This window comes from Mytilus trossulus, chromosome 12 (genome assembly GCF_036588685.1).
Source record: "Mytilus trossulus isolate FHL-02 chromosome 12, PNRI_Mtr1.1.1.hap1, whole genome shotgun sequence".
In the NCBI taxonomy this organism is placed as follows: domain Eukaryota; kingdom Metazoa; phylum Mollusca; class Bivalvia; order Mytilida; family Mytilidae; genus Mytilus; species Mytilus trossulus.
The window spans coordinates 58022974-58036971 of record NC_086384.1 but is presented as its reverse complement, the minus strand read 5'-3'; the positions used below and the strand labels follow the sequence as shown (position 1 = coordinate 58036971).

General features: G+C 32.1%; 1 pseudogene; it reads left to right on the top strand.

Moving 5' to 3' along the window:
• Nucleotides 1-1970: 1970 nt before the first annotated feature.
• LOC134692625 (uncharacterized) overlaps nt 1971-13998 on the top strand; it is a 59318-nt pseudogene continuing 47290 nt past the window's right edge.

Genomic DNA, 13998 nt, shown 5'->3' with positions numbered 1-13998 from the left:
AAAACAAATCAATGTAAGAGAGCTCAGATGATGTTGTACAAATGCAAGTTGGAATATGTATTCCAATGGGAACAAATTGTGCCTCTCTTCTTGTCGACTTGTTTCTTTATTATTATGTGGCTGACTTCATACAGGACCTTCTTACGAAGAAAGATAAGAAGTAAGCAATATCCTTGAAAAATACTTTCCGATAAATAGATGATTTTCTAACGCTACATAATTCAAAATTTGGTGACTATGTCAAACGCATCTATCCCATTGAACTAGAGATTAAGGTTAACACAGTTACAGTTAAGTGTGCCTCGTATCTTGACTTTCATCTAGAAATTGGCAATGAGGGTCGGTTGAAAACAAAACTTTACGACAAAAGAGATGATTTCAGCTTTCCAACTGTGAACTTTCAATTTTTAAATAGCAACATTCCACCAGCACCCGCATACGGTGTATATTTCTCCCAATAGATACGATAGTCCCGTGCTTGCATTTCCTATCATGAGTTTCTTGATAGAGGGTTGATTCTCACAAAGAAGCTTTTAAATCAAGAGTTCCAAATAGTGAAGTTGCAAACAAATATTGGTAAAGTTTACGGACGCCATCACGAGTTGGTTGACCGTTATGGAAAATCGTTTCACAAATAATTTCGGATATGGTCCTAACGTCGTAACTACAACCGCCTTCCCTTTCATAAATCTGACCTACCGAATTAGACTATTTATTGGATTTGTAATATCATAAGCACCACGACCGATGGCACATGTGGATCCGGATCTTCTTACCCTTCCGGAGCACAGAAGATCAACGTTAGTTTTGGTGGGGTTCGTGTTGTTTATTCTTTAGTTTTCTATGTTGTGTCATGTGATTATTGTTTGTCTGTATGTCCTTTTATTTTTAGACATTGAGTTGTCTGTTTATTTTCGATTGATGAGTTTCACTGGTATGCTAAATTGACATATATAAGTGCTGTATACCCAACCTCGCATCCAACATTGGAGAAAATGATCAGGTTGATATTTATTTTCAAAAATTATCGATAGAAAAAATTAACATTTACTGATGTACACCTCTGTGGAGCCAAACATTTCTAGAATTAAACTGTTTGTCTTAATTAAAGATTATTAAAGACTAATATGTAGCGAGACATATAATATATTAAGACATAATCCTCAAAATACAAGTGTTAATGCAGTAATCACTATGCTACTTTACTTCAAATAGGCTGTTGAGGAAATTCATAATGTATTCAAATTTGATAAAAATTAAACGAAACTCTCACTCTGTACAGATTTTGATGAAAATACACATTAAAACCGAATTTAAAATCATCTTGCAACGCCCTAATAGATTGAAAACATGTATATGTAGAGCGAAAGTTGAATTCTTTTCCGAACAAATATAGCAAAATAAACTTAGTTTTACTGCTCTGAGTTTAACAGTGTGTTCCGATTTCTTATGTTGTTTATGCAAATGTGCAAACTATCTAGAAGTTTTTGACAGAACATGATCTCATTTTTTTTCATTGTAATTCATATTTAAATATTTCGGACTCTGTATTTGCACTGTAATATGTATATTAGTAAATTGCAACATATATACCATTCTTCATACTACTTTAGTTCTTACAATTACAAATATAGAATATCCTTTTCCGGATATACGGTTATGATGTTACAATGCAGGCAAATATTACTAAGTTTGCGTTAGGGAATTATTTAAAACTTTTACCAATTGAATAACACATACTTATAAAAATTAGTATTGTACGGTGACCTAAAATTGTTAATGTTTGTGTCATTTTGGTCTTTTGTGGATAGTTGTCTTATTGGCAATCATACCACATCTTCTTTTTTATATATTGTGTTAATTTCTTATTTCGTGTATCAAATATCACATGTATGCATTGCCGAAAATACATTCCGTAATGTTTATAAATTATTATTGTAGTATATAATTTGAACACAACAACTATAAATATGTCTGCTACATCTAAAGAAAGACAAGTAAGACTAGGCAATATTGTCAAGAAACTTTTCCCAAAAGTTATGCAAACAATATTTAAAGAATGCGTTAGTCCCAGAGGTTTACAAGTGAAATATAAACAGAAACACATACCTATCGAATTTACAGTGGATGAAATATCCTTAATGGAAAAACTTCCAAATATAGATGACTTCACCATTGAACTATGCTATAAAATTTTGCGATACGAAAATGTATTGCATGAACCGTCGTGTAAGTGGGGTAATGTTCCAAACGATACAGAAGTGGAAATCGGCGATGATGTTCAGAGAATACTTAATGCTGCAAATGACGTTATCAGTAGGAAGACGGAGGAAATATCAGAACTTTATTACGAAGAATTTCAAAACAGAACACAACAGGTGCTTAAGAGAGTAGATGAATATCTCTTTCAAGATACTTGTTTACAGTTGTACCAAACGATTCACAGCTCTGATATAAATATATCTGGTATGCTTCAAGAACTGACACTGATGCAAGAAATCAATGGTAATGCCGTATTGTAGAATAAGTCTAGATGTATACAGTCCAGCGTTTTTTTTTTAAGTTATTATATTTTAAACAATAAAAAATACAATAAACATACCAAATGAAACCCTTTATGGCTAGACACAATTCTACAATTTTACAAAACTGTTAATGCTCTATACCATAAACTTCAGAAGTTAAAATCAACTTAAATATATAAAGGGAAAATTATCAAGATTAACACAATTCTTGATGCTACATATCTCATTACGTTGCATTTGAGTAGCAACATGTTAAACAAGACGTCAGGGAGACCTTTATAACTCAATAGCAGTCGTTTATGAGGATTTTGATAAAAAAAAATATTTACAATACTGTTAACTAACAATTGTGCCTTAATAAAATTAGCCATTCATTTATGTTCACTATATTCCAACGGTTTTTACTATTTTACCTATAAATAGATCTGAACTTACTGATTTATTAATTATATAATTAGTGCCGTTAAAGGCTAACCTCTATGTATAATAGTTTTCAACATAATGGACAATTAAAGAAACAAAATTGTAATAACTATCGTCGATTCGAAGGATTAATTCATAGAATAAGTTCTCTTACGATTTCTGATTTCTGATATTTCACTTATTTGACGACTTTGTCAAGTTGATCATTTTTGTTATATAAAGATTCTACCCGTATGTTATCTTTTCAAGATAATGAGGAAATAAATATTAATGGTTTACATTTGTTTATGTATGGCATCTTTTCTTATAAGGAGTCGTCTGCCAATTTTGATACGTTGATTTTGTCAATCAAACCATTTTGTTTTTGAAATTTAACTGATTTAATGAATCATGGTTATTGGTGTTTGCGTTTTAATTTACAGCTGCAACCATATATATTTCACCACTAGACAAGAACAGATGTGCAAAGTGCAGTATGGTGGTCATGGAAGTATTTCCAATGATAATGCAAGGATTAATAGCACAAACCGGAACTCCAGCAAAAACCCTCTACACCGATATTATGGGGAATGCTCCTTTCAGAAGAAAACTAAACAGAATTGAGCTTGATATGGTAGATACATTAATGACCGATGAATATACCAAAATTGATGTAAGTCTATCTTACAAAATAATTGTAAATTTTGTCAAGCTGCTTCCTATACCGCCACCATCTAGACAATGGGGGTCGAACCCGAATAATATAGAACTAAAAATAGGTGATGACATTGAACGTATAAGGCTGGAACGGAATAGCTTTGTTCATAGAGTGAATGCTAACATATCGGAACCCGTGTTTGAAGGTTTTTTCGCTACCTTTATAGCAGTCGGAGAGAGAATAGATGCTTACATGAATAAACCCAAAAACAATGGATATGCACATGAGGTCGAGCAATGCAAGACTTGTGTACTTGATCCTGCAACTGAGAAGAAACTACTCGATGCTCGAGCAGATATTGAACAATTGAAAGGTATGGTTTTTTTGGCGCCTTGATGTGTGTGTTCCCAAAAATGTGTTGACCTAATCATCCTTTTTTTTTTCTTTCAGAGCATGACAATCTAAGTTATGCAAAAGCACTTAAAATAGTGTATTGATATATTACACATTGCCAACCTTCAAAGCTTCGTCAATTGTATGATGCCCAGAATGAACGAATTAAAATAACGATTTGTATGACGACAAATACTATAATCTAACTTATGTGACAATTTGAGGTTTGGTAGGTCACTAACATCTCTTAGATTTTGGTTTCTAAATCTTGTTTTTATGTGAATAAAAGCTGTCTAATAAAGAACCTCTTTAGAGGTCAATTTAAACTATGTCTATGTGAATATATAACGTTTCGAATCGGATTTTGTCTAATGCTTAGTTCTTTTCTGTGTGTGTTACATTTTAATATTGTGTCGTCATTTTCTTGTATTTAATTCGTTTCCCTAGGTTTTGGTTTATGACCCGGATTTGGTTTTTTTTTCCTATCGATTTATGAGTTTTGAACATCGGTATACTACTGTTGCCTTTATTTGTCATACGATAACAATGGTATTGAATTAATGAACATTTTGATTTGTTTTTTTATTAAATTTCCTTTTGTAGAAAAGTTCAGGTTTGTTATTGGAAATCCAGGAAAAGAAATTCATATTTTTATAGGAAAGTCGACAGAAGCAGCAATTGAAAAGATTAGAGCAGAAGGTAAAATTAAACATGTTGTTTTATTGCTCTTAATCCAAATATAAATTTAGTTTACCACATTATTCATACACAGTAAAAGTTAGTTTTTACATTTGTTTATTTACGTGTAATTATTCATTTATTGAGCTCGAAAACAAGAACTTATTTATCAATTTTTCTCGGAACTTTTAATAAAAAAAAAAGCATATCAAAAAATAGTTCATACTTTTCGTCTTTCCTTTGTTTTGCAAAGTGTCATATAAATTAGTTACATGCCTCGGGTATGCTGTTAAATAGCTGTATTTGCTTACTCATAACTTAGTGAGTTGTTTCAATAGCATGCTGCAGGATAATATCAACAAATACAAGGTCCAATTACATTATAATATTCTTTTCAAATCCATTCATTTCTTTTGCACATGATGGGGATGTTGGAAACTTTGTCCTGTTTATCATCTTTATATCAAATTAAATCAAAATAAGGAAGATACGGTGTCTTTTAAAATCAAAATTGATAGAATAAGACAATTTGACAAAATGTAATTCATATCACGCTTTTTTTGCAAAAATATAGTAAAAAGTAACAGTTTGTGGACTTTTAAGCTATAGATTGAGCAACAAAAGAAGATTTTGTAAAGGTTATACAATTTATAAAGGTTATACATCACAAACCAAGCTATGGGTCTTAAAAAGAAAACTATTTGATATAACTTAAAGATAAACATGAAAAGATGACTTTTATAACTTCTGAAAAAAAGAACACAATTGAGGTCACAAGACTTGTTTACTATCTTCAAAGCAAAATATGTATAATTTTTAACACATTCATTAATAAATACTACATGAGTTATTTCCCCTTATATGGCAAAGTTTGAAAAAATCAGTCGTCAGTATACGCTATAACATATTGTTTTCTTCATTTAGAAGAAAAGAATTGCAAATAAATAAATTCATCTCTAAAAATTTGCACTTTTTATTAAAGATCTAAAGGAGGGCTACACACAAATGAAAATAATAATTCATGAAGTAGACGATAGTGAAGACGTAGTCCATCGTATAAATTCGCTAAAAGAAGATCTCAACCATGTCAACAGTGAAAACATCTTTTTCAAAGGAGCCGAGAAAGGCAGTATCATTCTTTTTATTGATGTTAAAAACAAAGTAGTTCTAAATGACGGCCTATTCCAGAGTGAAGTCAGCAACTTCATCCAAAAACTTTTCAAGTTTTGTAAATTGATTTGCTATTTCCGTACGCAAACATATGCAGTAATTGCAAGTGCTGCAGGTAAGTAAGCGTTACCGAAAATTGGGTTACTTTGGTTGTAGTTTTATTTTGGTTTAATTGGTGCCTCAAATGAAAGTGCCAAAATTAAACACTCGAAAATAAAGCAAAGACTAAAAATTGAAACACAGAAATCGCTTACCTGTATGATAATTTCGTAATATTAATCATTGGGAAGTATACGTTATGCTATTATATCGTCCGTATAATTCCTACAATTCTATCCATAGTCTTTTAAAAAAATACTTGGTATGATTTGACAACAAGATTATATGGTTTTTACTTAATTGTCATTTTCTGAAATTGTTAAGAAAACACAATATGAATTTTCATTCACACATGTCATAAATGTGCCAATCTAGTGCTGATTAGACGCCGTTATTGGTAATTTATCATATCAAAACTCCTTGTAATTATTTATCTTCAGTTAATTAACATGTACTGCCGGAGGCATAAGGATTAACATTTAGATCCTTAATCGTCAAAAGATCAACATGTACTGCTATTAAGATAAAGATTAAAATTTGTAAAAATATAAATAATCTATTCAAAAAGTGATTTTAATCTTTTAGATTTTGTTTCATATTTTCATTCAGCTTTGAACCCTGCGATACGGACTTATTTGCAATTACATCCGTATCCGATTCTTTCATTAGGGTTATTTTGTCGTGTTTAGTTTGTGTATAGGTCATTACAACTCGAATAATTCAGCGCCCTCTATCCACTTCTGTTCTCGAGGATAATGGGGTGATCGTAGTGAATGTTATATAACCTCTGGATTATTCGGGTTAAGGTCATTCATATGTTATCAATAAACGGGTAAATAAGGCAGATATGAATGAACTTGTTCACTACTACTATTCCAAAATTGAAGACATCGATCGGACGAAGCCCCAAAATTACACACATCAAAATAAAATACATGCCTTTCCAGAGAAATCCCAATTTACGGTATTAAAGTGTGATATTACTTAGAGACAATTAACTTGTTCACCATAGATAAATGTCTTTTGCAAATACTTTCTGATTAAGTCATTGTGATTTGCAAAAACATGGCAGAAAGTCATATGACGTTTTGCCAAGCATATGACAAGTTTAAATTAATACCCGTATTTTAATTTTTCTGTGTATACTTTGAGATAACGATTTAATATAAAAAAAATACTGTCTCATAGATTGTTCTTTCGATACCCCCTTGTTTGCATCACTATAAATATTCAATTAAAATGTATTGATCAGGCAACTATTTTCATCGTGTTTCCCATTGTGATTTCTATCTTAGCTTAATCAATTTAATAGAAATGTTATTCTGAAAGATTATGGTTTAATGAATAATGTTTTTTTCAATGTTACAGAAGAGTTCGGAGAACCAAAAATTAACCTGCCAGAAAAAGTCACAGGACCATGCTTGATGGGAAACAAAGGACATGTGGTTGTTAATTTTGAAGTAAAACATAAGATATTCCACTCGACTGACAGCTTACACAGAACCTTAAAAGGAGTTTTTAATACCCTCCTTATGAAAGGAAATGGAAAAAACTTCCTGGGGAAAACAGATGTATATGCAGAACTCGTAAAATCCGGTAGGAGAAATGTTAATGAATATAAAAATTATAAAAATGGTAAAAAAACCATTCACTTCAGCCCAATAAAAGAAGCAGTTTTATCCTTAAAGCAGAAATACGAATATCTTTTTTTTTCGGAAGGGGGGGAGGGGTTTCATTAGCATTATCACCCCGAAGACGGTGTTTTTTGTTCCATATTAGTTTTACAACTTGTTGAACCCTGTATGGTGATAAGTAGTTGCTCATATCCATTTGCTGAAAGTTATTTCCTTCGCTTTCATACCACAGTTCCATATTTTTAAACTAAAGTGATGGACAAACCTGGAGTTCGCATCCGGAGTTAATTACGATAGTTTCATTTCAAGAAAACACTTTTTACATTATGTTTGTCCTAACTTGAAGTATTATTAAAATATCAATTTACCTTTAATAACATGTTGAAATATTCAAAACACTAAGGGTTTCCGATATAGACTGGCTTAGCCGAATTTGGCCGACTTACAACTTTTCTGAATGCTTGGTTTTGAAAGCTGACGTTTGTACTGGATTAGCTTTCCAACTTTTTTTTCGCATTACTTCTTATTTGTTAAATAGTTTAGAGTAATCTTAAATCAATTTCCGTTTTAAGATTTTGTGAAAAGAATCCAGGACCTTCATAAAAATCATTTATATTCTAGATAATTTTTAGCACACAACAAATTTGAAGTTACATTGAATACTCCACTGATCAGATTTTTTTGAATATACAAACATATATCTAACAATATTTTGTTCGTGGAAATATCATTCAAGTAGCATATGATACCGCTCATTTAGGTGCACACAATCCGTTAAAGTTTTGTGAGAACATAAATCGAGGTTCATAATTTTTAAATTGTTTCGTTGTATTAACAATTATACAGTTCATTGAATATAACTAGAGTTTCGATTGCTGTAAAGTCTTAATAAAGGAGATGTTGGATATGTGTCAATGAGACAGCATTCCATAGGCGCAATTAACTGAAACACCTCTCATAATTCCGTGCGATCAAAACTAAAAAATGTCTAATTGAAATTCGTTTGAAATATACATGAGAACAAAATTGAGATGGATATTATTTTATTGTCAATTGCTTTTCTGTTTTGTAAAATTCCCTTTTTCCTCTAAGTTACCCAGAGCAACTTTTGTTGAAACGATATTTATATTATGCATCAATTAACAACTTTAAACGTAAAACAAATGTTACGGATCTATATTCTATATCTATATTTCAGCCATTCTAGTTTGAACTAATTTGATTTTTTTTATTCGAGCACGCTTATAAGAAACATTGCCGCGTGGGTGTTTATTTTCATGCAGAACTAGTTTATTTTTTTTTTAAATTAACATGTCCCTACCCTAATTTTATCTGAATGAATTATTAATTGGTTGATAATATCTTTGTATTAGTCTAATAAATCGAGATTACCCAAGATAAAACTAATCAACAGCAACACGTGATAATTTGAAGGTTATTATGTCAACATTAAGCTGTAAAAATTATATATTAATTGATTAATGCTTACTGAGCGTCCATTGCTGGTTGCTTAACGTCCAGTGGCAAATATGTCATGCAAGTTCAGAATAAGAACTAATTAAAAATTCATCACATAAGTAGGTCCTGTTATAGAGCCACAAAAAATGAGGGTATAATGGATAGGAATAGAACTTTATTTATACCAGCGGCCACCTGCGGACCCCTCAAATAGCTGTTAAAAAGGTTCTCAATGTAAAGATGGCATGGCATTCTCTCTACAGGATGTATTGGATTTAAAGTACCCATTCTGATCGGACGTGGCTGCGTAGTTGTACACCCCACAGAGCCAACGGACGCCCCACTTTGTCAAAGGCTTTACTACCGATCGGAAGAAGACCTGCAGTGATCATATTTCTATTCCCAAGTCACACTCAAGGACCGATTAATTTGGATAGCCACTGGGAAATGAGGTATTTACGTAGATTTGCAACAGGCCACCTATGGACCCCTCAAACAGTTGTTAATAGGCTTCTAAGTTGGTTTCAGTTTTGTTTAATGAGCTTCTGAGAAATCTCTCTTATGCAACGGAAAAAGTATAAACATTCATAACCACATATTGTCTCCATTGTTAAAATAGCTAAGATATTTCACTTAGAATTCATAATCCTATACACATTTATTCTAGTCAATAATGGTACACGAATGTAGTCTAATGTCAAAATTATTGTGGTTCGGACCTGTTTACAGCAAATTCATATCAGTTTGTTTATTTTTTCAAAACCTTTTTCTGCATTTTTCTGAATTGAATTGTGCTAAGTTGTCTCTTAGTTATGTGTTTTGAAATATACCCGACACCTCTAATATTTATATTTTACAACAATCAAAAACCCGTGCTTACATGTATGTACAGAATTTGAACATTTGTTTAACTGTTTATTAAGGTCGATTGTACTGTTTCTTTTTTTGTACCACACACGTAACACGAATAGGATTGTCTTACCTCGTTTATGGAATGTATCAACCCTGATAAAACTCTTAGTTCACTATTCATACCCTTATTTTAAACAATAAAATATCAAACTCGTACAAACTTTTCCTCTTTTTTTTTCTAATGGGTCAGAGAGTGTAAGTTTCGTGCAAAGAAATTTGTTTTCAAAATATCATATTTTCTATCTCAGTTACCTTATGATATCACCTCTGAACATAAATTATTCGTTGAAAAGACACGGTTTAAAGTGATTATAACTAGAGGCTCTTAAGAGTCTGTGTCGCTTACCATGGTCTATGTGCATATTAAACAAAGGACACAGATGGATTCATGACAAAATCGTGTTATGGTGATGGTGATGTCAATGATGGGTTCGTAGATTTTACTTAACTGAACATTCTGGCTGCTTACAATTATCTATATAATGAACTTGGCCAAGTAGTTACAGTGGAAAATATTTTGTTAAAATTAACAAACATTTACAAAATTTATGAATTTTTTTTAAATTTCATAATAAAGGGCAATAACTACTTCAGGGGTCAATTGACCATTTTGGTCATGTTGACTTATTTGAAGGTCTTACTTTGCTGTAAATTATAAAAAGAGTAGGTCTGGTACGGGTCGATTTTGGCCTCAAATTTCAGGTTCATATAACGAAAGATGTTGACCCCTTTTTGGCCCAAAATATAGCAGATTTACAAAAATGTTAAAATGTAAACTTTCAGTTTTTTATTGGACAGTAGAATTCTTCTGCAATTAAATATGGGCTGTTTTTGACAATACAATGCACATATATCGAGTAATAGCACCATTAAGTCTTCACAATTCTAGCATTTTAGTTAAATTTAGTGTAGAACGAAAGTGGCCGCATTCGTGTTCATCCTTCATATTGAAATGTAAGTTGTATTTTATGATAATACATAACATATATACAGGTTGAGGATGAACACGGATGCAGCGCTGCCACTTTCATTTTTGACAAAAACAATCTGAAGAGTGACATATTTCGGCATATTTGGTAGAGTTTTCATATTTGAGCTTAAATTGAATCATTTTTAATGACAGAATCAGTTAAAATCGTTCAAATTAACTAATGGATTCAAAAGAAATATAGACACTTAAGTGTTTAAAAAGTGGTCAAAATCTTTCGTCAGATGAACCAGAAATTTGAGGCCAAAATCGGTCATTACCGGACCTACTCCTTTGACCCAGTAGTTTCAGAGAAGAGTTTTGTAAAAGTTAACGACGGACGACGGATGATAAGTGATGAGGAAAGTTCACTTGGCCCTTTGGACCAGGCGGCGAAAATAAATTTTGTAAAACAAATTTGTATTAACATTTACTAAAAGTACCTTTTATTTCAAGAATGGCAAATGGACATTCCTATTGTCATTTATGTTTTTAGGTATTGTATGTTCTCATTGTCATCTCATTTATTTTTTTAGGTATTGTATGTTCTCATTGTCATCTAATTTATGATAAATTGTCGTTTAGGACGTTTAAACATCTTCAACTTCTGCAAACAAGCAATTATTTTCAAACAGGTTTAACAGTTGACTGCCAAAAACGTTGTGTTACTCGAATTTTGCCTTTTTGAAAATTAACAATTGTCTTCTTTAACTTTAAAAAGTAGCTACAATTAGTAATTTACCTTCTATTCACTAAAAGAGGGCATTAGCAACGTAAACAAAATATATGATTTTTTTTCTTCAATCATTTATGAAAGTGAAATAGTTAAATAATTATACGTTTTATACAGTTTGTTTCAACTATGTCAAAATAAGCTAAGGAATATTTCTGATATATTTTTCACTTGTAAGTGAATAATTCGACCTCATTGAATACGTGTTCATGTGACCTTCAGTTTAAACCCTTATCTGTAGTTGGGTTACCTATACAATCAGCTTTTAAAAGGAAAATAATGTCAGCATTGAAAGTGAAATAAGGATGAACCATTTCATTGAATGATTTGATCCATAAACAATCATTCATATACAGGTATAAACGATGATAAACAGACTTTTTAACCAACAATATGAATGAAACAGACCTAGAAAATTTCCAATTGCACGTGGTCGCTTTTTATTTGAGCATATAACGGGTCATATGACCGTCAGCAGTCTTCGGTGGTTATCAAAGGATAAATTTGGACTACCACTGGATAATTGGAGTAAATTGAGTGTGGGCAGATATTTTGCCTCGCAACCTGCCACAAAAGGACCACTCAAAAAGTTGTTGCAAGGGTTCTTAACATGATTTTAGGTCATGTTTTTGTCTTTTTAACACATTGCCTATTTCCGTTCTCATTTTCTTCATCAAGGCATCGGATTTAACGTTCTGACCGGACGTGACTGTGTACTTGTACATCCCGCACAGTCAAACAGACGCTCGACTTTGCCAATGATTAAACTGCCTGACGGAAGAACAGTTGTAGTGGCCATATTTATATTTCCTAGTCAACCTTTGCGGTTGATGACGTATAAACACAAAAAAAAATCCGCACAAAATGCCGATACATACTATGAAGTCCATGCATTGTTTATTGTTTATTTTAGACTTTTTGTAATTTGGATACACGTTTTAGTTTTTGTTGATCAAATATGAGAATTTGAGTGAAATCAGTGAACAGGAGTTTAAAACATATTGTGCCTCTTTAAAGAATGGATTTATAACAATACTTTAAATATCGTAAAGCCAAACAGCACACAAAGTTCATTTAATTTATAAAAAAAAAACAGCTTTTTTGTCTCCCAAATAATATCATCAACTACAGCATAATCGAAGTGCATAGTATAATCTAATTCTGACAACCAGTTTTATATTGTTAAGCTTCTCGAATCACTTGGTCCTACCTATTACATTTATGTACTTACCTGAATTGTAATTCAAACTTATTCGAGTTTTCTTGGTCTGACGTCGTTACAAGAGACAATGATAATTAATCATTGCCACTCAAAACATGAGATATGGCAAGAACATTTGAACAAATCTTTTATTACAAGCTCTTTAATTATGAATGCAACATTTTGATTATTTTCTGATATCCAAATTGTAAAAAAACCTGCATTTTTCCACGAGTCACCAAAGAGCAAAAGATAATTCGACGAAGATTGGTTGGTTTTTATATTTTATCTACAAGATCAGTCGCATATCAAAAAAGAGCACAACTTAAAATCATATTTAATAGTCACCATACAAAGTTTGTGTCCCCAGGGAGGACTGGGGAATATAAATATGGTCACCATTGTTTTTTCCCCGACCGGCAGTAGAACCCTCGCCAAAATGGAGCGTTCATTTGGCTGTGCGGGATGTACAAGTTTGCAGCCAGGTATGGTAATAATTGAAATGTTGATTCTGATGACTCGTGTTAAGAAAGACCTTTATCTCGGATTGCCTCTCTTACAGGATCTACATATTGTATTTGTTGATAATTTGTTCTCGACCTTAACATATATGAAATATTTGTCATTGTTCTATAACAATCAATCAATCATCAAAGTGTGTAGAATGTTATGGAGGGCTTTAGGATTTTGATGGCAGATGACATGTGCTCAAAAGTTAAGCTTCATAATAGGCCGACTACGGTTATCGTAAAGCAATGGTGTAAGAATTAAACTGCAGGAAGATGGGCGTTATTCTACAAATATCTATTTATTCAACCTCCCTATTTTGTTAGGGGGTTCGTGTTGTTTATTCTTTAGTTTTCTATGTTGTGTCATGTTAACTATTGTTTTTCTGTTTGTCTTTTTTCATTTTTAGCCATGGCGTTGTCAGTTTGTTTTAAATTTATGAGTTTGACTGTTCCTTTGGTATCTTTCGTCCCTCTTTTGTTCCGACTTGGATGCATATACTAACATTCTGCGGAGTAAACTTGTTGCGACAACACTCAACCCCTGTGAAAGAAAGATTTAAAAAAATTTCCTACCCTGGTTAGAGGAGCTTTGCCGAGAAACCTGCTCCCTAGCAGATCATTGCAAAAGCGAATCAAAAATTATTATCCTGGTATTTATG